This window comes from Phyllobates terribilis, unplaced genomic scaffold (assembly GCF_046119375.1).
Source record: "Phyllobates terribilis strain yellow unplaced genomic scaffold, ASM4611937v1 Scaffold_169__1_contigs__length_4117513, whole genome shotgun sequence".
Taxonomy (NCBI): Eukaryota; Metazoa; Chordata; class Amphibia; order Anura; family Dendrobatidae; genus Phyllobates; species Phyllobates terribilis.
Window position 1 is genome coordinate 996201 of NW_027362929.1, and position 19378 is coordinate 1015578.

General features: G+C 45.2%; 15 non-coding genes across 15 annotated transcripts; all 15 read right to left on the reverse strand.

The window, feature by feature from the left end:
- Nucleotides 1–218: 218 nt before the first annotated feature.
- Nucleotides 219–409, reverse strand: LOC141210100 (U2 spliceosomal RNA). The gene has a single exon (XR_012280278.1). It is a non-coding gene; the product is annotated as a U2 spliceosomal RNA (small nuclear RNA).
- A 1122-nt stretch (nt 410–1531) lies between these two features.
- On the reverse strand, nt 1532–1722 carry LOC141208276 (U2 spliceosomal RNA). The gene has a single exon (XR_012278510.1). It is a non-coding gene; the product is annotated as a U2 spliceosomal RNA (small nuclear RNA).
- A 1119-nt stretch (nt 1723–2841) lies between these two features.
- Nucleotides 2842–3032, reverse strand: LOC141210101 (U2 spliceosomal RNA). The gene has a single exon (XR_012280279.1). It is a non-coding gene; the product is annotated as a U2 spliceosomal RNA (small nuclear RNA).
- A 1120-nt stretch (nt 3033–4152) lies between these two features.
- Nucleotides 4153–4343, reverse strand: LOC141210102 (U2 spliceosomal RNA). The gene has a single exon (XR_012280280.1). It is a non-coding gene; the product is annotated as a U2 spliceosomal RNA (small nuclear RNA).
- Nucleotides 4344–5464: 1121 nt separating this feature from the next.
- LOC141208277 (U2 spliceosomal RNA) lies at nt 5465–5655 on the reverse strand. The gene has a single exon (XR_012278511.1). It is a non-coding gene; the product is annotated as a U2 spliceosomal RNA (small nuclear RNA).
- Nucleotides 5656–6775: 1120 nt separating this feature from the next.
- On the reverse strand, nt 6776–6966 carry LOC141210103 (U2 spliceosomal RNA). The gene has a single exon (XR_012280281.1). It is a non-coding gene; the product is annotated as a U2 spliceosomal RNA (small nuclear RNA).
- A 1120-nt stretch (nt 6967–8086) lies between these two features.
- Nucleotides 8087–8277, reverse strand: LOC141208278 (U2 spliceosomal RNA). Its single transcript, XR_012278512.1, has one exon. It is a non-coding gene; the product is annotated as a U2 spliceosomal RNA (small nuclear RNA).
- A 1121-nt stretch (nt 8278–9398) lies between these two features.
- Nucleotides 9399–9589, reverse strand: LOC141208279 (U2 spliceosomal RNA). Its single transcript, XR_012278513.1, has one exon. It is a non-coding gene; the product is annotated as a U2 spliceosomal RNA (small nuclear RNA).
- Nucleotides 9590–10709: 1120 nt separating this feature from the next.
- Nucleotides 10710–10900, reverse strand: LOC141208280 (U2 spliceosomal RNA). The gene has a single exon (XR_012278514.1). It is a non-coding gene; the product is annotated as a U2 spliceosomal RNA (small nuclear RNA).
- Nucleotides 10901–12020: 1120 nt separating this feature from the next.
- LOC141208282 (U2 spliceosomal RNA) lies at nt 12021–12211 on the reverse strand. The gene has a single exon (XR_012278516.1). It is a non-coding gene; the product is annotated as a U2 spliceosomal RNA (small nuclear RNA).
- Nucleotides 12212–13332: 1121 nt separating this feature from the next.
- Nucleotides 13333–13523, reverse strand: LOC141208283 (U2 spliceosomal RNA). The gene has a single exon (XR_012278517.1). It is a non-coding gene; the product is annotated as a U2 spliceosomal RNA (small nuclear RNA).
- Nucleotides 13524–14641: 1118 nt separating this feature from the next.
- Nucleotides 14642–14832, reverse strand: LOC141208284 (U2 spliceosomal RNA). The gene has a single exon (XR_012278518.1). It is a non-coding gene; the product is annotated as a U2 spliceosomal RNA (small nuclear RNA).
- Nucleotides 14833–15951: 1119 nt separating this feature from the next.
- On the reverse strand, nt 15952–16142 carry LOC141208285 (U2 spliceosomal RNA). Its single transcript, XR_012278519.1, has one exon. It is a non-coding gene; the product is annotated as a U2 spliceosomal RNA (small nuclear RNA).
- A 1118-nt stretch (nt 16143–17260) lies between these two features.
- LOC141208286 (U2 spliceosomal RNA) lies at nt 17261–17451 on the reverse strand. The gene has a single exon (XR_012278520.1). It is a non-coding gene; the product is annotated as a U2 spliceosomal RNA (small nuclear RNA).
- A 1119-nt stretch (nt 17452–18570) lies between these two features.
- LOC141210486 (U2 spliceosomal RNA) lies at nt 18571–18761 on the reverse strand. The gene has a single exon (XR_012280653.1). It is a non-coding gene; the product is annotated as a U2 spliceosomal RNA (small nuclear RNA).
- Between the last annotated feature and the right edge of the window lie 617 nt (nt 18762–19378).

Genomic DNA, 19378 nt, shown 5'->3' on the forward strand with positions numbered 1-19378 from the left:
GCATTGCATTACATTACATTACATGGCAATGCAATGCACAGTTGCTGAAGTTGAACCAAAATGAGCTTGTCATCTGGCTTCTGCAACTTTTAACATGAAAAATCCAATGAGGAGAAGAAAAGCAAAGCCAAAGAGTCCATCCCAAAATCCGACAAACAAGCAAAATGAACAAAAAGCATTGAATTCAATTCTTTCTGATTTTAGAAACTGCATTAAAGAAGGGGTGCACCGGTCCTGGAGATACTGCAATACCAGGTCAATGCGTGGAGTGGACAGAGCAAGCTCTTTTTCCATCTCCCTGTTCTAAAAATCCATTTAATATATGGTCCCCAGATAGGGGATGTATCAGATATTAAACTGATAAGAACAGATACTACACTTGATCTTAGCCAAAAGGCCGAGAAGCGATAACCAGAATTGGTTTACGACTACGGTGCCACCCAAGGATTCTGAAAAGTCCATTTGTGGAGATGGCCACCTGGACTCCCGTTAAGAAGACATGCTGTCAACCTCTAGATCCCTCACATGCCTGCACTTTTCGGCTTGCTGCTGCTGCAATCCACGCGTTTTAGATCTGCATAACTCCACCTCTTTTAGCACAGTACCCTCAACCCCCGGCTGTTCCCACCCGCCTCAACACCGTTGGAAGGGAGGAGAACCAATTAAGGCGGGGGGGGGGGGTGGAACGAGCAGCTGTCTACCCTTAGCAGGAGGGTTGCTGATTAATTACCTCTCCTGCTGCTGCTGCTGCTGGCTGTCCAGCAGCAGACTGAAGGTGGCTGCTGCTGTGCGCAGGTATATAAAGGCTCAGAGCCTATTATGACACGCGCAGCCAGCGTTCCATTGCCACATTCCGTCTACTGCAGGCGGGATACCTGGATGGCTGAATGTCACTGAGAAGCTCACAGAGACCGCCATAAGCAACAGTTTAAAAGAATGCCACAGACTAATCAACCAAACTTTTTGGGTTGGTTTCTCTTTTATAGTCTGCAGGCATTAAATGAAAGAAGTCAGTGTTCCAGCAGAGGGAGACAACGTTTCAGAAAAGGCATTGTAGCAAACCAAAAAAGAAATTTTAAGCGCAGCAGAGTAACCAGCTCACATACCTGTTAGCTCAGGTGAGCTTAAAAGGCTGCTGTTGATAACAAGGGCATTTGCTAAATAGATGGTGTGTGTGCAACAATATACTGAAAGGTCAATTATATTGTGCAGCTTATCTCACCACCTGTAGTTATTTAGGTGAAAGCTCCAAAATGCTTGCCTAATATGTCTGTTTATCCAAAAGGAAGTATAGAGGGAGAGCTAGATAGATAGCATTGCATTACATTACATTACATGGCAATGCAATGCACAGTTGCTGAAGTTGAACCAAAATGAGCTTGTCATCTGGCTTCTGCAACTTTTAACATGAAAAATCCAATGAGGAGAAGAAAAGCAAAGCCAAAGAGTCCATCCCAAAATCCGACAAACAAGCAAAATGAACAAAAAGCATTGAATTCAATTCTTTCTGATTTTAGAAACTGCATTAAAGAAGGGGTGCACCGGTCCTGGAGATACTGCAATACCAGGTCAATGCGTGGAGTGGACAGAGCAAGCTCTTTTTCCATCTCCCTGTTCTAAAAATCCATTTAATATATGGTCCCCAGATAGGGGACGTATCAGATATTAAACTGATAAGAACAGATACTACACTTGATCTTAGCCAAAAGGCCGAGAAGCGATAACCAGAATTGGTTTCCGACTACGGTGCCACCCAAGGATTCTGAAAAGTCCATTTGTGGAGATGGCCACCTGGACTCCCGTTAAGAAGACATGCTGTCAACCTCTAGATCCCTCACATGCCTGCACTTTTCGGCTTGCTGCTGCTGCAATCCACGCGTTTTAGATCTGCATAACTCCACCTCTTTTAGCACAGTACCCTCAACCCCCGGCTGTTCCCACCCGCCTCAACACCGTTGGAAGGGAGGAGAACCAATTAAGGCGGGGGGGGGTGGAACGAGCAGCTGTCTACCCTTAGCAGGAGGGTTGCTGATTAATTACCTCTCCTGCTGCTGCTGCTGCTGGCTGTCCAGCAGCAGACTGAAGGTGGCTGCTGCTGTGCGCAGGTATATAAAGGCTCAGAGCCTATTATGACACGCGCAGCCAGCGTTCCATTGCCACATTCCGTCTACTGCAGGCGGGATACCTGCATGGCTGAATGTCACTGAGAAGCTCACAGAGACCGCCATAAGCAACAGTTTAAAAGAATGCCACAGACTAATCAACCAAACTTTTTGGGTTGGTTTCTCTTTTATAGTCTGCAGGCATTAAATGAAAGAAGTCAGTGTTCCAGCAGAGGGAGACAACGTTTCAGAAAAGGCATTGTAGCAAACCAAAAAAGAAATTTTAAGCGCAGCAGAGTAACCAGCTCACATACCTGTTAGCTCAGGTGAGTTTAAAAGGCTGCTGTTGATAACAAGGGCATTTGCTAAATAGATGGTGTGTGTGCAACAATATACTGAAAGGTCAATTATATTGTGCAGCTTATCTCACCACCTGTAGTTATTTAGGTGAAAGCTCCAAAATGCTTGCCTAATATGTCTGTTTATCCAAAAGGAAGTATAGAGGGAGAGCTAGATAGATAGCATTGCATTACATTACATTACATGGCAATGCAATGCACAGTTGCTGAAGTTGAACCAAAATGAGCTTGTCATCTGGCTTCTGCAACTTTTAACATGAAAAATCCAATGAGGAGAAGAAAAGCAAAGCCAAAGAGTCCATCCCAAAATCCGACAAACAAGCAAAATGAACAAAAAGCATTGAATTCAATTCTTTCTGATTTTAGAAACTGCATTAAAGAAGGGGTGCACCGGTCCTGGAGATACTGCAATACCAGGTCAATGCGTGGAGTGGACAGAGCAAGCTCTTTTTCCATCTCCCTGTTCTAAAAATCCATTTAATATATGGTCCCCAGATAGGGGATGTATCAGATATTAAACTGATAAGAACAGATACTACACTTGATCTTAGCCAAAAGGCCGAGAAGCGATAACCAGAATTGGTTTACGACTACGGTGCCACCCAAGGATTCTGAAAAGTCCATTTGTGGAGATGGCCACCTGGACTCCCGTTAAGAAGACATGCTGTCAACCTCTAGATCCCTCACATGCCTGCACTTTTCGGCTTGCTGCTGCTGCAATCCACGCGTTTTAGATCTGCATAACTCCACCTCTTTTAGCACAGTACCCTCAACCCCCGGCTGTTCCCACCCGCCTCAACACCGTTGGAAGGGAGGAGAACCAATTAAGGCGGGGGGGGGGTGGAACGAGCAGCTGTCTACCCTTAGCAGGAGGGTTGCTGATTAATTACCTCTCCTGCTGCTGCTGCTGCTGGCTGTCCAGCAGCAGACTGAAGGTGGCTGCTGCTGTGCGCAGGTATATAAAGGCTCAGAGCCTATTATGACACGCGCAGCCAGCGTTCCATTGCCACATTCCGTCTACTGCAGGCGGGATACCTGCATGGCTGAATGTCACTGAGAAGCTCACAGAGACCGCCATAAGCAACAGTTTAAAAGAATGCCACAGACTAATCAACCAAACTTTTTGGGTTGGTTTCTCTTTTATAGTCTGCAGGCATTAAATGAAAGAAGTCAGTGTTCCAGCAGAGGGAGACAACGTTTCAGAAAAGGCATTGTAGCAAACCAAAAAAGAAATTTTAAGCGCAGCAGAGTAACCAGCTCACATACCTGTTAGCTCAGGTGAGTTTAAAAGGCTGCTGTTGATAACAAGGGCATTTGCTAAATAGATGGTGTGTGTGCAACAATATACTGAAAGGTCAATTATATTGTGCAGCTTATCTCACCACCTGTAGTTATTTAGGTGAAAGCTCCAAAATGCTTGCCTAATATGTCTGTTTATCCAAAAGGAAGTATAGAGGGAGAGCTAGATAGATAGCATTGCATTACATTACATTACATGGCAATGCAATGCACAGTTGCTGAAGTTGAACCAAAATGAGCTTGTCATCTGGCTTCTGCAACTTTTAACATGAAAAATCCAATGAGGAGAAGAAAAGCAAAGCCAAAGAGTCCATCCCAAAATCCGACAAACAAGCAAAATGAACAAAAAGCATTGAATTCAATTCTTTCTGATTTTAGAAACTGCATTAAAGAAGGGGTGCACCGGTCCTGGAGATACTGCAATACCAGGTCAATGCGTGGAGTGGACAGAGCAAGCTCTTTTTCCATCTCCCTGTTCTAAAAATCCATTTAATATATGGTCCCCAGATAGGGGATGTATCAGATATTAAACTGATAAGAACAGATACTACACTTGATCTTAGCCAAAAGGCCGAGAAGCGATAACCAGAATTGGTTTACGACTACGGTGCCACCCAAGGATTCTGAAAAGTCCATTTGTGGAGATGGCCACCTGGACTCCCGTTAAGAAGACATGCTGTCAACCTCTAGATCCCTCACATGCCTGCACTTTTCGGCTTGCTGCTGCTGCAATCCACGCGTTTTAGATCTGCATAACTCCACCTCTTTTAGCACAGTACCCTCAACCCCCGGCTGTTCCCACCCGCCTCAACACCGTTGGAAGGGAGGAGAACCAATTAAGGCGGGGGGGGGGGTGGAACGAGCAGCTGTCTACCCTTAGCAGGAGGGTTGCTGATTAATTACCTCTCCTGCTGCTGCTGCTGCTGGCTGTCCAGCAGCAGACTGAAGGTGGCTGCTGCTGTGCGCAGGTATATAAAGGCTCAGAGCCTATTATGACACGCGCAGCCAGCGTTCCATTGCCACATTCCGTCTACTGCAGGCGGGATACCTGGATGGCTGAATGTCACTGAGAAGCTCACAGAGACCGCCATAAGCAACAGTTTAAAAGAATGCCACAGACTAATCAACCAAACTTTTTGGGTTGGTTTCTCTTTTATAGTCTGCAGGCATTAAATGAAAGAAGTCAGTGTTCCAGCAGAGGGAGACAACGTTTCAGAAAAGGCATTGTAGCAAACCAAAAAAGAAATTTTAAGCGCAGCAGAGTAACCAGCTCACATACCTGTTAGCTCAGGTGAGTTTAAAAGGCTGCTGTTGATAACAAGGGCATTTGCTAAATAGATGGTGTGTGTGCAACAATATACTGAAAGGTCAATTATATTGTGCAGCTTATCTCACCACCTGTAGTTATTTAGGTGAAAGCTCCAAAATGCTTGCCTAATATGTCTGTTTATCCAAAAGGAAGTATAGAGGGAGAGCTAGATAGATAGCATTGCATTACATTACATTACATGGCAATGCAATGCACAGTTGCTGAAGTTGAACCAAAATGAGCTTGTCATCTGGCTTCTGCAACTTTTAACATGAAAAATCCAATGAGGAGAAGAAAAGCAAAGCCAAAGAGTCCATCCCAAAATCCGACAAACAAGCAAAATGAACAAAAAGCATTGAATTCAATTCTTTCTGATTTTAGAAACTGCATTAAAGAAGGGGTGCACCGGTCCTGGAGATACTGCAATACCAGGTCAATGCGTGGAGTGGACAGAGCAAGCTCTTTTTCCATCTCCCTGTTCTAAAAATCCATTTAATATATGGTCCCCAGATAGGGGACGTATCAGATATTAAACTGATAAGAACAGATACTACACTTGATCTTAGCCAAAAGGCCGAGAAGCGATAACCAGAATTGGTTTCCGACTACGGTGCCACCCAAGGATTCTGAAAAGTCCATTTGTGGAGATGGCCACCTGGACTCCCGTTAAGAAGACATGCTGTCAACCTCTAGATCCCTCACATGCCTGCACTTTTCGGCTTGCTGCTGCTGCAATCCACGCGTTTTAGATCTGCATAACTCCACCTCTTTTAGCACAGTACCCTCAACCCCCGGCTGTTCCCACCCGCCTCAACACCGTTGGAAGGGAGGAGAACCAATTAAGGCGGGGGGGGGGTGGAACGAGCAGCTGTCTACCCTTAGCAAGAGGGTTGCTGATTAATTACCTCTCCTGCTGCTGCTGCTGCTGGCTGTCCAGCAGCAGACTGAAGGTGGCTGCTGCTGTGCGCAGGTATATAAAGGCTCAGAGCCTATTATGACACGCGCAGCCAGCGTTCCATTGCCACATTCCGTCTACTGCAGGCGGGATACCTGCATGGCTGAATGTCACTGAGAAGCTCACAGAGACCGCCATAAGCAACAGTTTAAAAGAATGCCACAGACTAATCAACCAAACTTTTTGGGTTGGTTTCTCTTTTATAGTCTGCAGGCATTAAATGAAAGAAGTCAGTGTTCCAGCAGAGGGAGACAACGTTTCAGAAAAGGCATTGTAGCAAACCAAAAAAGAAATTTTAAGCGCAGCAGAGTAACCAGCTCACATACCTGTTAGCTCAGGTGAGTTTAAAAGGCTGCTGTTGATAACAAGGGCATTTGCTAAATAGATGGTGTGTGTGCAACAATATACTGAAAGGTCAATTATATTGTGCAGCTTATCTCACCACCTGTAGTTATTTAGGTGAAAGCTCCAAAATGCTTGCCTAATATGTCTGTTTATCCAAAAGGAAGTATAGAGGGAGAGCTAGATAGATAGCATTGCATTACATTACATTACATGGCAATGCAATGCACAGTTGCTGAAGTTGAACCAAAATGAGCTTGTCATCTGGCTTCTGCAACTTTTAACATGAAAAATCCAATGAGGAGAAGAAAAGCAAAGCCAAAGAGTCCATCCCAAAATCCGACAAACAAGCAAAATGAACAAAAAGCATTGAATTCAATTCTTTCTGATTTTAGAAACTGCATTAAAGAAGGGGTGCACCGGTCCTGGAGATACTGCAATACCAGGTCAATGCGTGGAGTGGACAGAGCAAGCTCTTTTTCCATCTCCCTGTTCTAAAAATCCATTTAATATATGGTCCCCAGATAGGGGATGTATCAGATATTAAACTGATAAGAACAGATACTACACTTGATCTTAGCCAAAAGGCCGAGAAGCGATAACCAGAATTGGTTTACGACTACGGTGCCACCCAAGGATTCTGAAAAGTCCATTTGTGGAGATGGCCACCTGGACTCCCGTTAAGAAGACATGCTGTCAACCTCTAGATCCCTCACATGCCTGCACTTTTCGGCTTGCTGCTGCTGCAATCCACGCGTTTTAGATCTGCATAACTCCACCTCTTTTAGCACAGTACCCTCAACCCCCGGCTGTTCCCACCCGCCTCAACACCGTTGGAAGGGAGGAGAACCAATTAAGGCGGGGGGGGGGTGGAACGAGCAGCTGTCTACCCTTAGCAGGAGGGTTGCTGATTAATTACCTCTCCTGCTGCTGCTGCTGCTGGCTGTCCAGCAGCAGACTGAAGGTGGCTGCTGCTGTGCGCAGGTATATAAAGGCTCAGAGCCTATTATGACACGCGCAGCCAGCGTTCCATTGCCACATTCCGTCTACTGCAGGCGGGATACCTGGATGGCTGAATGTCACTGAGAAGCTCACAGAGACCGCCATAAGCAACAGTTTAAAAGAATGCCACAGACTAATCAACCAAACTTTTTGGGTTGGTTTCTCTTTTATAGTCTGCAGGCATTAAATGAAAGAAGTCAGTGTTCCAGCAGAGGGAGACAACGTTTCAGAAAAGGCATTGTAGCAAACCAAAAAAGAAATTTTAAGCGCAGCAGAGTAACCAGCTCACATACCTGTTAGCTCAGGTGAGTTTAAAAGGCTGCTGTTGATAACAAGGGCATTTGCTAAATAGATGGTGTGTGTGCAACAATATACTGAAAGGTCAATTATATTGTGCAGCTTATCTCACCACCTGTAGTTATTTAGGTGAAAGCTCCAAAATGCTTGCCTAATATGTCTGTTTATCCAAAAGGAAGTATAGAGGGAGAGCTAGATAGATAGCATTGCATTACATTACATTACATGGCAATGCAATGCACAGTTGCTGAAGTTGAACCAAAATGAGCTTGTCATCTGGCTTCTGCAACTTTTAACATGAAAAATCCAATGAGGAGAAGAAAAGCAAAGCCAAAGAGTCCATCCCAAAATCCGACAAACAAGCAAAATGAACAAAAAGCATTGAATTCAATTCTTTCTGATTTTAGAAACTGCATTAAAGAAGGGGTGCACCGGTCCTGGAGATACTGCAATACCAGGTCAATGCGTGGAGTGGACAGAGCAAGCTCTTTTTCCATCTCCCTGTTCTAAAAATCCATTTAATATATGGTCCCCAGATAGGGGACGTATCAGATATTAAACTGATAAGAACAGATACTACACTTGATCTTAGCCAAAAGGCCGAGAAGCGATAACCAGAATTGGTTTCCGACTACGGTGCCACCCAAGGATTCTGAAAAGTCCATTTGTGGAGATGGCCACCTGGACTCCCGTTAAGAAGACATGCTGTCAACCTCTAGATCCCTCACATGCCTGCACTTTTCGGCTTGCTGCTGCTGCAATCCACGCGTTTTAGATCTGCATAACTCCACCTCTTTTAGCACAGTACCCTCAACCCCCGGCTGTTCCCACCCGCCTCAACACCGTTGGAAGGGAGGAGAACCAATTAAGGCGGGGGGGGGGGTGGAACGAGCAGCTGTCTACCCTTAGCAGGAGGGTTGCTGATTAATTACCTCTCCTGCTGCTGCTGCAGCTGGCTGTCCAGCAGCAGACTGAAGGTGGCTGCTGCTGTGCGCAGGTATATAAAGGCTCAGAGCCTATTATGACACGCAAAGCCAGCGTTCCATTGCCACATTCCGTCTACTGCAGGCGGGATACCTGGATGGCTGAATGTCACTGAGAAGCTCACAGAGACTGCCATAAGCAACAGTTTAAAAGAATGCCACAGACTAATCAACCAAACTTTTTGGGTTGGTTTCTCTTTTATAGCCTGCAGGCATTAAATGAAAGAAGTCAGTGTTCCAGCAGAGGGAGACAACGTTTCAGAAAAGGCATTGTAGCAAACCAAAAAAGAGATTTTAAGCGCAGCAGAGTAACCAGCTCACATACCTGTTAGCTCAGGTGAGTTTAAAAGGCTGCTGTTGATAACAAGGGCATTTGCTAAATAGATGGTGTGTGTGCAACAATATACTGAAAGGTCAATTATATTGTGCAGCTTATCTCACCACCTGTAGTTATTTAGGTGAAAGCTCCAAAATGCTTGCCTAATATGTCTGTTTATCCAAAAGGAAGTATAGAGGGAGAGCTAGATAGATAGCATTGCATTACATTACATTACATGGCAATGCAATGCACAGTTGCTGAAGTTGAACCAAAATGAGCTTGTCATCTGGCTTCTGCAACTTTTAACATGAAAAATCCAATGAGGAGAAGAAAAGCAAAGCCAAAGAGTCCATCCCAAAATCCGACAAACAAGCAAAATGAACAAAAAGCATTGAATTCAATTCTTTCTGATTTTAGAAACTGCATTAAAGAAGGGGTGCACCGGTCCTGGAGATACTGCAATACCAGGTCAATGCGTGGAGTGGACAGAGCAAGCTCTTTTTCCATCTCCCTGTTCTAAAAATCCATTTAATATATGGTCCCCAGATAGGGGACGTATCAGATATTAAACTGATAAGAACAGATACTACACTTGATCTTAGCCAAAAGGCCGAGAAGCGATAACCAGAATTGGTTTCCGACTACGGTGCCACCCAAGGATTCTGAAAAGTCCATTTGTGGAGATGGCCACCTGGACTCCCGTTAAGAAGACATGCTGTCAACCTCTAGATCCCTCACATGCCTGCACTTTTCGGCTTGCTGCTGCTGCAATCCACGCGTTTTAGATCTGCATAACTCCACCTCTTTTAGCACAGTACCCTCAACCCCCGGCTGTTCCCACCCGCCTCAACACCGTTGGAAGGGAGGAGAACCAATTAAGGCGGGGGGGGGGTGGAACGAGCAGCTGTCTACCCTTAGCAGGAGGGTTGCTGATTAATTACCTCTCCTGCTGCTGCTGCTGCTGGCTGTCCAGCAGCAGACTGAAGGTGGCTGCTGCTGTGCGCAGGTATATAAAGGCTCAGAGCCTATTATGACACGCGCAGCCAGCGTTCCATTGCCACATTCCGTCTACTGCAGGCGGGATACCTGGATGGCTGAATGTCACTGAGAAGCTCACAGAGACCGCCATAAGCAACAGTTTAAAAGAATGCCACAGACTAATCAACCAAACTTTTTGGGTTGGTTTCTCTTTTATAGTCTGCAGGCATTAAATGAAAGAAGTCAGTGTTCCAGCAGAGGGAGACAACGTTTCAGAAAAGGCATTGTAGCAAACCAAAAAAGAAATTTTAAGCGCAGCAGAGTAACCAGCTCACATACCTGTTAGCTCAGGTGAGTTTAAAAGGCTGCTGTTGATAACAAGGGCATTTGCTAAATAGATGGTGTGTGTGCAACAATATACTGAAAGGTCAATTATATTGTGCAGCTTATCTCACCACCTGTAGTTATTTAGGTGAAAGCTCCAAAATGCTTGCCTAATATGTCTGTTTATCCAAAAGGAAGTATAGAGGGAGAGCTAGATAGATAGCATTGCATTACATTACATTACATGGCAATGCAATGCACAGTTGCTGAAGTTGAACCAAAATGAGCTTGTCATCTGGCTTCTGCAACTTTTAACATGAAAAATCCAATGAGGAGAAGAAAAGCAAAGCCAAAGAGTCCATCCCAAAATCCGACAAACAAGCAAAATGAACAAAAAGCATTGAATTCAATTCTTTCTGATTTTAGAAACTGCATTAAAGAAGGGGTGCACCGGTCCTGGAGATACTGCAATACCAGGTCAATGCGTGGAGTGGACAGAGCAAGCTCTTTTTCCATCTCCCTGTTCTAAAAATCCATTTAATATATGGTCCCCAGATAGGGGACGTATCAGATATTAAACTGATAAGAACAGATACTACACTTGATCTTAGCCAAAAGGCCGAGAAGCGATAACCAGAATTGGTTTCCGACTACGGTGCCACCCAAGGATTCTGAAAAGTCCATTTGTGGAGATGGCCACCTGGACTCCCGTTAAGAAGACATGCTGTCAACCTCTAGATCCCTCACATGCCTGCACTTTTCGGCTTGCTGCTGCTGCAATCCACGCGTTTTAGATCTGCATAACTCCACCTCTTTTAGCACAGTACCCTCAACCCCCGGCTGTTCCCACCCGCCTCAACACCGTTGGAAGGGAGGAGAACCAATTAAGGCGGGGGGGGGGTGGAACGAGCAGCTGTCTACCCTTAGCAGGAGGGTTGCTGATTAATTACCTCTCCTGCTGCTGCTGCTGCTGGCTGTCCAGCAGCAGACTGAAGGTGGCTGCTGCTGTGCGCAGGTATATAAAGGCTCAGAGCCTATTATGACACGCGCAGCCAGCGTTCCATTGCCACATTCCGTCTACTGCAGGCGGGATACCTGGATGGCTGAATGTCACTGAGAAGCTCACAGAGACCGCCATAAGCAACAGTTTAAAAGAATGCCACAGACTAATCAACCAAACTTTTTGGGTTGGTTTCTCTTTTATAGTCTGCAGGCATTAAATGAAAGAAGTCAGTGTTCCAGCAGAGGGAGACAACGTTTCAGAAAAGGCATTGTAGCAAACCAAAAAAGAAATTTTAAGCGCAGCAGAGTAACCAGCTCACATACCTGTTAGCTCAGGTGAGTTTAAAAGGCTGCTGTTGATAACAAGGGCATTTGCTAAATAGATGGTGTGTGTGCAACAATATACTGAAAGGTCAATTATATTGTGCAGCTTATCTCACCACCTGTAGTTATTTAGGTGAAAGCTCCAAAATGCTTGCCTAATATGTCTGTTTATCCAAAAGGAAGTATAGAGGGAGAGCTAGATAGATAGCATTGCATTACATTACATTACATGGCAATGCAATGCACAGTTGCTGAAGTTGAACCAAAATGAGCTTGTCATCTGGCTTCTGCAACTTTTAACATGAAAAATCCAATGAGGAGAAGAAAAGCAAAGCCAAAGAGTCCATCCCAAAATCCGACAAACAAGCAAAATGAACAAAAAGCATTGAATTCAATTCTTTCTGATTTTAGAAACTGCATTAAAGAAGGGGTGCACCGGTCCTGGAGATACTGCAATACCAGGTCAATGCGTGGAGTGGACAGAGCAAGCTCTTTTTCCATCTCCCTGTTCTAAAAATCCATTTAATATATGGTCCCCAGATAGGGGACGTATCAGATATTAAACTGATAAGAACAGATACTACACTTGATCTTAGCCAAAAGGCCGAGAAGCGATAACCAGAATTGGTTTCCGACTACGGTGCCACCCAAGGATTCTGAAAAGTCCATTTGTGGAGATGGCCACCTGGACTCCCGTTAAGAAGACATGCTGTCAACCTCTAGATCCCTCACATGCCTGCACTTTTCGGCTTGCTGCTGCTGCAATCCACGCGTTTTAGATCTGCATAACTCCACCTCTTTTAGCACAGTACCCTCAACCCCCGGCTGTTCCCACCCGCCTCAACACCGTTGGAAGGGAGGAGAACCAATTAAGGCGGGGGGGGGGGTGGAACGAGCAGCTGTCTACCCTTAGCAGGAGGGTTGCTGATTAATTACCTCTCCTGCTGCTGCTGCTGCTGGCTGTCCAGCAGCAGACTGAAGGTGGCTGCTGCTGTGCGCAGGTATATAAAGGCTCAGAGCCTATTATGACACGCGCAGCCAGCGTTCCATTGCCACATTCCGTCTACTGCAGGCGGGATACCTGGATGGCTGAATGTCACTGAGAAGCTCACAGAGACCGCCATAAGCAACAGTTTAAAAGAATGCCACAGACTAATCAACCAAACTTTTTGGGTTGGTTTCTCTTTTATAGTCTGCAGGCATTAAATGAAAGAAGTCAGTGTTCCAGCAGAGGGAGACAATGTTTCAGAAAAGGCATTGTAGCAAACCAAAAAAGAAATTTTAAGCGCAGCAGAGTAACCAGCTCACATAACTGTTAGCTCAGGTGAGTTTAAAAGGCTGCTGTTGATAACAAGGGCATTTGCTAAATAGATGGTGTGTGTGCAACAATATACTGAAAGGTCAATTATATTGTGCAGCTTATCTCACCACCTGTAGTTATTTAGGTGAAAGCTCCAAAATGCTTGCCTAATATGTCTGTTTATCCAAAAGGAAGTATAGAGGGAGAGCTAGATAGATAGCATTGCATTACATTACATTACATGGCAATGCAATGCACAGTTGCTGAAGTTGAACCAAAATGAGCTTGTCATCTGGCTTCTGCAACTTTTAACATGAAAAATCCAATGAGGAGAAGAAAAGCAAAGCCAAACAGTCCATCCCAAAATCCGACAAACAAGCAAAATGAACAAAAAGCATTGAATTCAATTCTTTCTGATTTTAGAAACTGCATTAAAGAAGGGGTGCACCGGTCCTGGAGATACTGCAATACCAGGTCAATGCGTGGAGTGGACAGAGCAAGCTCTTTTTCCATCTCCCTGTTCTAAAAATCCATTTAATATATGGTCCCCAGATAGGGGACGTATCAGATATTAAACTGATAAGAACAGATACTACACTTGATCTTAGCCAAAAGGCCGAGAAGCGATAACCAGAATTGGTTTCCGACTACGGTGCCACCCAAGGATTCTGAAAAGTCCATTTGTGGAGATGGCCACCTGGACTCCCGTTAAGAAGACATGCTGTCAACCTCTAGATCCCTCACATGCCTGCACTTTTCGGCTTGCTGCTGCTGCAATCCACGCGTTTTAGATCTGCATAACTCCACCTCTTTTAGCACAGTACCCTCAACCCCCGGCTGTTCCCACCCGCCTCAACACCGTTGGAAGGGAGGAGAACCAATTAAGGCGGGGGGGGGGGTGGAACGAGCAGCTGTCTACCCTTAGCAGGAGGGTTGCTGATTAATTACCTCTCCTGCTGCTGCTTCTGGCTGTCCAGCAGCAGACTGAAGGTGGCTGCTGCTGTGCGCAGGTATATAAAGGCTCAGAGCCTATTATGACACGCGCAGCCAGCGTTCCATTGCCACATTCCGTCTACTGCAGGCGGGATACCTGGATGGCTGAATGTCACTGAGAAGCTCACAGAGACCGCCATAAGCAACAGTTTAAAAGAATGCCACAGACTAATCAACCAAACTTTTTGGGTTGGTTTCTCTTTTATAGTCTGCAGGCATTAAATGAAAGAAGTCAGTGTTCCAGCAGAGGGAGACAACGTTTCAGAAAAGGCATTGTAGCAAACCAAAAAAGAAATTTTAAGCGCAGCAGAGTAACCAGCTCACATACCTGTTAGCTCAGGTGAGTTTAAAAGGCTGCTGTTGATAACAAGGGCATTTGCTAAATAGATGGTGTGTGTGCAACAATATACTGAAAGGTCAATTATATTGTGCAGCTTATCTCACCACCTGTAGTTATTTAGGTGAAAGCTCCAAAATGCTTGCCTAATATGTCTGTTTATCCAAAAGGAAGTATAGAGGGAGAGCTAGATAGATAGCATTGCATTACATTACATTACATGGCAATGCAATGCACAGTTGCTGAAGTTGAACCAAAATGAGCTTGTCATCTGGCTTCTGCAACTTTTAACATGAAAAATCCAATGAGGAGAAGAAAAGCAAAGCCAAAGAGTCCATCCCAAAATCCGACAAACAAGCAAAATGAACAAAAAGCATTGAATTCAATTCTTTCTGATTTTAGAAACTGCATTAAAGAAGGGGTGCACCGGTCCTGGAGATACTGCAATACCAGGTCAATGCGTGGAGTGGACAGAGCAAGCTCTTTTTCCATCTCCCTGTTCTAAAAATCCATTTAATATATGGTCCCCAGATAGGGGACGTATCAGATATTAAACTGATAAGAACAGATACTACACTTGATCTTAGCCAAAAGGCCGAGAAGCGATAACCAGAATTGGTTTCCGACTACGGTGCCACCCAAGGATTCTGAAAAGTCCATTTGTGGAGATGGCCACCTGGACTCCCGTTAAGAAGACATGCTGTCAACCTCTAGATCCCTCACATGCCTGCACTTTTCGGCTTGCTGCTGCTGCAATCCACGCGTTTTAGATCTGCATAACTCCACCTCTTTTAGCACAGTACCCTCAACCCCCGGCTGTTCCCACCCGCCTCAACACCGTTGGAAGGGAGGAGAACCAATTAAGGCGGGGGGGGGTGGAACGAGCAGCTGTCTACCCTTAGCAGGAGGGTTGCTGATTAATTACCTCTCCTGCTGCTGCTGCTGCTGGCTGTCCAGCAGCAGACTGAAGGTGGCTGCTGCTGTGCGCAGGTATATAAAGGCTCAGAGCCTATTATGACACGCGCAGCCAGCGTTCCATTGCCACATTCCGTCTTCTGCAGGCGGGATACCTGGATGGCTGAATGTCACTGAGAAGCTCACAGAGACCGCCATAAGCAACAGTTTAAAAGAATGCCACAGACTAATCAACCAAACTTTTTGGGTTGGTTTCTCTTTTATAGTCTGCAGGCATTAAATGAAAGAAGTCAGTGTTCCAGCAGAGGGAGACAATGTTTCAGAAAAGGCATTGTAGCAAACCAAAAAAGAAATTTTAAGCGCAGCAGAGTAACCAGCTCACATAACTGTTAGCTCAGGTGAGTTTAAAAGGCTGCTGTTGATAACAAGGGCATTTGCTAAATAGATGGTGTGTGTGCAACAATATACTGAAAGGTCAATTATATTGTGCAGCTTATCTCACCACCTGTAGTTATTTAGGTGAAAGCTCCAAAATGCTTGCCTAATATGTCTGTTTATCCAAAAGGAAGTATAGAGGGAGAGCTAGATAGATAGCATTGCATTACATTACATTACATGGCAATGCAATGCACAGTTGCTGAAGTTGAACCAAAATGAGCTTGTCATCTGGCTTCTGCAACTTTTAACATGAAAAATCCAATGAGGAGAAGAAAAGCAAAGCCAAACAGTCCATCCCAAAATCCGACAAACAAGCAAAATGAACAAAAAGCATTGAATTCAATTCTTTCTGATTTTAGAAACTGCATTAAAGAAGGGGTGCACCGGTCCTGGAGATACTGCAATACCAGGTCAATGCGTGGAGTGGACAGAGCAAGCTCTTTTTCCATCTCCCTGTTCTAAAAATCCATTTAATATATGGTCCCCAGATAGGGGACGTATCAGATATTAAACTGATAAGAACAGATACTACACTTGATCTTAGCCAAAAGGCCGAGAAGCGATAACCAGAATTGGTTTCCGACTACGGTGCCACCCAAGGATTCTGAAAAGTCCATTTGTGGAGATGGCCACCTGGACTCCCGTTAAGAAGACATGCTGTCAACCTCTAGATCCCTCACATGCCTGCACTTTTCGGCTTGCTGCTGCTGCAATCCACGCGTTTTAGATCTGCATAACTCCACCTCTTTTAGCACAGTACCCTCAACCCCCGGCTGTTCCCACCCGCCTCAACACCGTTGGAAGGGAGGAGAACCAATTAAGGCGGGGGGGGGGGTGGAACGAGCAGCTGTCTACCCTTAGCAGGAGGGTTGCTGATTAATTACCTCTCCTGCTGCTGCTTCTGGCTGTCCAGCAGCAGACTGAAGGTGGCTGCTGCTGTGCGCAGGTATATAAAGGCTCAGAGCCTATTATGACACGCGCAGCCAGCGTTCCATTGCCACATTCCGTCTACTGCAGGCGGGATACCTGGATGGCTGAATGTCACTGAGAAGCTCACAGAGACCGCCATAAGCAACAGTTTAAAAGAATGCCACAGACTAATCAACCAAACTTTTTGGGTTGGTTTCTCTTTTATAGTCTGCAGGCATTAAATGAAAGAAGTCAGTGTTCCAGCAGAGGGAGACAACGTTTCAGAAAAGGCATTGTAGCAAACCAAAAAAGAAATTTTAAGCGCAGCAGAGTAACCAGCTCACATACCTGTTAGCTCAGGTGAGTTTAAAAGGCTGCTGTTGATAACAAGGGCATTTGCTAAATAGATGGTGTGTGTGCAACAATATACTGAAAGGTCAATTATATTGTGCAGCTTATCTCACCACCTGTAGTTATTTAGGTGAAAGCTCCAAAATGCTTGCCTAATATGTCTGTTTATCCAAAAGGAAGTATAGAGGGAGAGCTAGATAGATAGCATTGCATTACATTACATTACATGGCAATGCAATGCACAGTTGCTGAAGTTGAACCAAAATGAGCTTGTCATCTGGCTTCTGCAACTTTTAACATGAAAAATCCAATGAGGAGAAGAAAAGCAAAGCCAAAGAGTCCATCCCAAAATCCGACAAACAAGCAAAATGAACAAAAAGCATTGAATTCAATTCTTTCTGATTTTAGAAACTGCATTAAAGAAGGGGTGCACCGGTCCTGGAGATACTGCAATACCAGGTCAATGCGTGGAGTGGACAGAGCAAGCTCTTTTTCCATCTCCCTGTTCTAAAAATCCATTTAATATATGGTCCCCAGATAGGGGACGTATCAGATATTAAACTGATAAGAACAGATACTACACTTGATCTTAGCCAAAAGGCCGAGAAGCGATAACCAGAATTGGTTTCCGACTACGGTGCCACCCAAGGATTCTGAAAAGTCCATTTGTGGAGATGGCCACCTGGACTCCCGTTAAGAAGACATGCTGTCAACCTCTAGATCCCTCACATGCCTGCACTTTTCGGCTTGCTGCTGCTGCAATCCACGCGTTTTAGATCTGCATAACTCCACCTCTTTTAGCACAGTACCCTCAACCCCCGGCTGTTCCCACCCGCCTCAACACCGTTGGAAGGGAGGAGAACCAATTAAGGCGGGGGGGGGTGGAACGAGCAGCTGTCTACCCTTAGCAGGAGGGTTGCTGATTAATTACCTCTCCTGCTGCTGCTGCTGCTGGCTGTCCAGCAGCAGACTGAAGGTGGCTGCTGCTGTGCGCAGGTATATAAAGGCTCAGAGCCTATTATGACACGCGCAGCCAGCGTTCCATTGCCACATTCCGTCTTCTGCAGGCGGGATACCTGGATGGCTGAATGTCACTGAGAAGCTCACAGAGACCGCCATAAGCAACAGTTTAAAAGAATGCCACAGACTAATCAACCAAACTTTTTGGGTTGGTTTCTCTTTTATAGTCTGCAGGTATTAAGTGAAAGAAGTCAGTGTTCCAGCAGAGGGAGACAACGTTTCAGAAAAGGCATTGTAGCAAACCAAAAAAGAAATTTTAAGCGCAGCAGAGTAACCAGCTCACATACCTGTTAGCTCAGGTGAGTTTAAAAGGCTGCTGTTGATAACAAGGGCATTTGCTAAATAGATGGTGTGTGTGCAACAATATACTGAAAGGTCAATTATATTGTGCAGCTTATCTCACCACCTGTAGTTATTTAGGTGAAAGCTCCAAAATGCTTGCCTAATATGTCTGTTTATCCAAAAGGAAGTATAGAGGGAGAGCTAGATAGATAGCATTGCATTACATTACATTACATGGCAATGCAATGCACAGTTGCTGAAGTTGAACCAAAATGAGCTTGTCATCTGGCTTCTGCAACTTTTAACATGAAAAATCCAATGAGGAGAAGAAAAGCAAAGCTAAAGAGTCCATCCCAAAATCCGACAAACAAGCAAAATGAACAAAAAGCATTGAATTCAATTCTTTCTGATTTTAGAAACTGCATTAAAGAAGGGGTGCACCGGTCCTGGAGATACTGCCATACCAGGTCAATGCGTGGAGTGGACAGAGCAAGGTCTTTTTCCATCTCCCTGTTCTAAAAATCCATTTAATATATGGTCCCCAGATAGGGGACGTATCAGATATTAAACTGATAAGAACAGATACTACACTTGATCTTAGCCAAAAGGCCGAGAAGCGATAACCAGAATTGGTTTCCGACTACGGTGCCACCCAAGGATTCTGAAAAGTCCATTTGTGGAGATGGCCACCTGGACTCCCGTTAAGAAGACATGCTGTCAACCTCTAGATCCCTCACATGCCTGCACTTTTCGGCTTGCTGCTGCTGCAATCCACGCGTTTTAGATCTGCATAACTCCACCTCTTTTAGCACAGTACCCTCAACCCCCGGCTGTTCCCACCCGCCTCAACACCGTTGGAAGGGAGGAGAACCAATTAAGGCGGGGGGGGGGGTGGAACGAGCAGCTGTCTACCCTTAGCAGGAGGGTTGCTGATTAATTACCTCTCCTGCTGCTGCTGCTGCTGGCTGTCCAGCAGCAGACTGAAGGTGGCTGCTGCTGTGCGCAGGTATATAAAGGCTCAGAGCCTATTATGACACGCGCAGCCAGCGTTCCATTGCCACATTCCGTCTACTGCAGGCGGGATACCTGGATGGCTGAATGTCACTGAGAAGCTCACAGAGACCGCCATAAGCAACAGTTTAAAAGAATGCCACAGACTAATCAACCAAACTTTTTGGGTTGGTTTCTCTTTTATAGTCTGCAGGCATTAAATGAAAGAAGTCAGTGTTCCAGCAGAG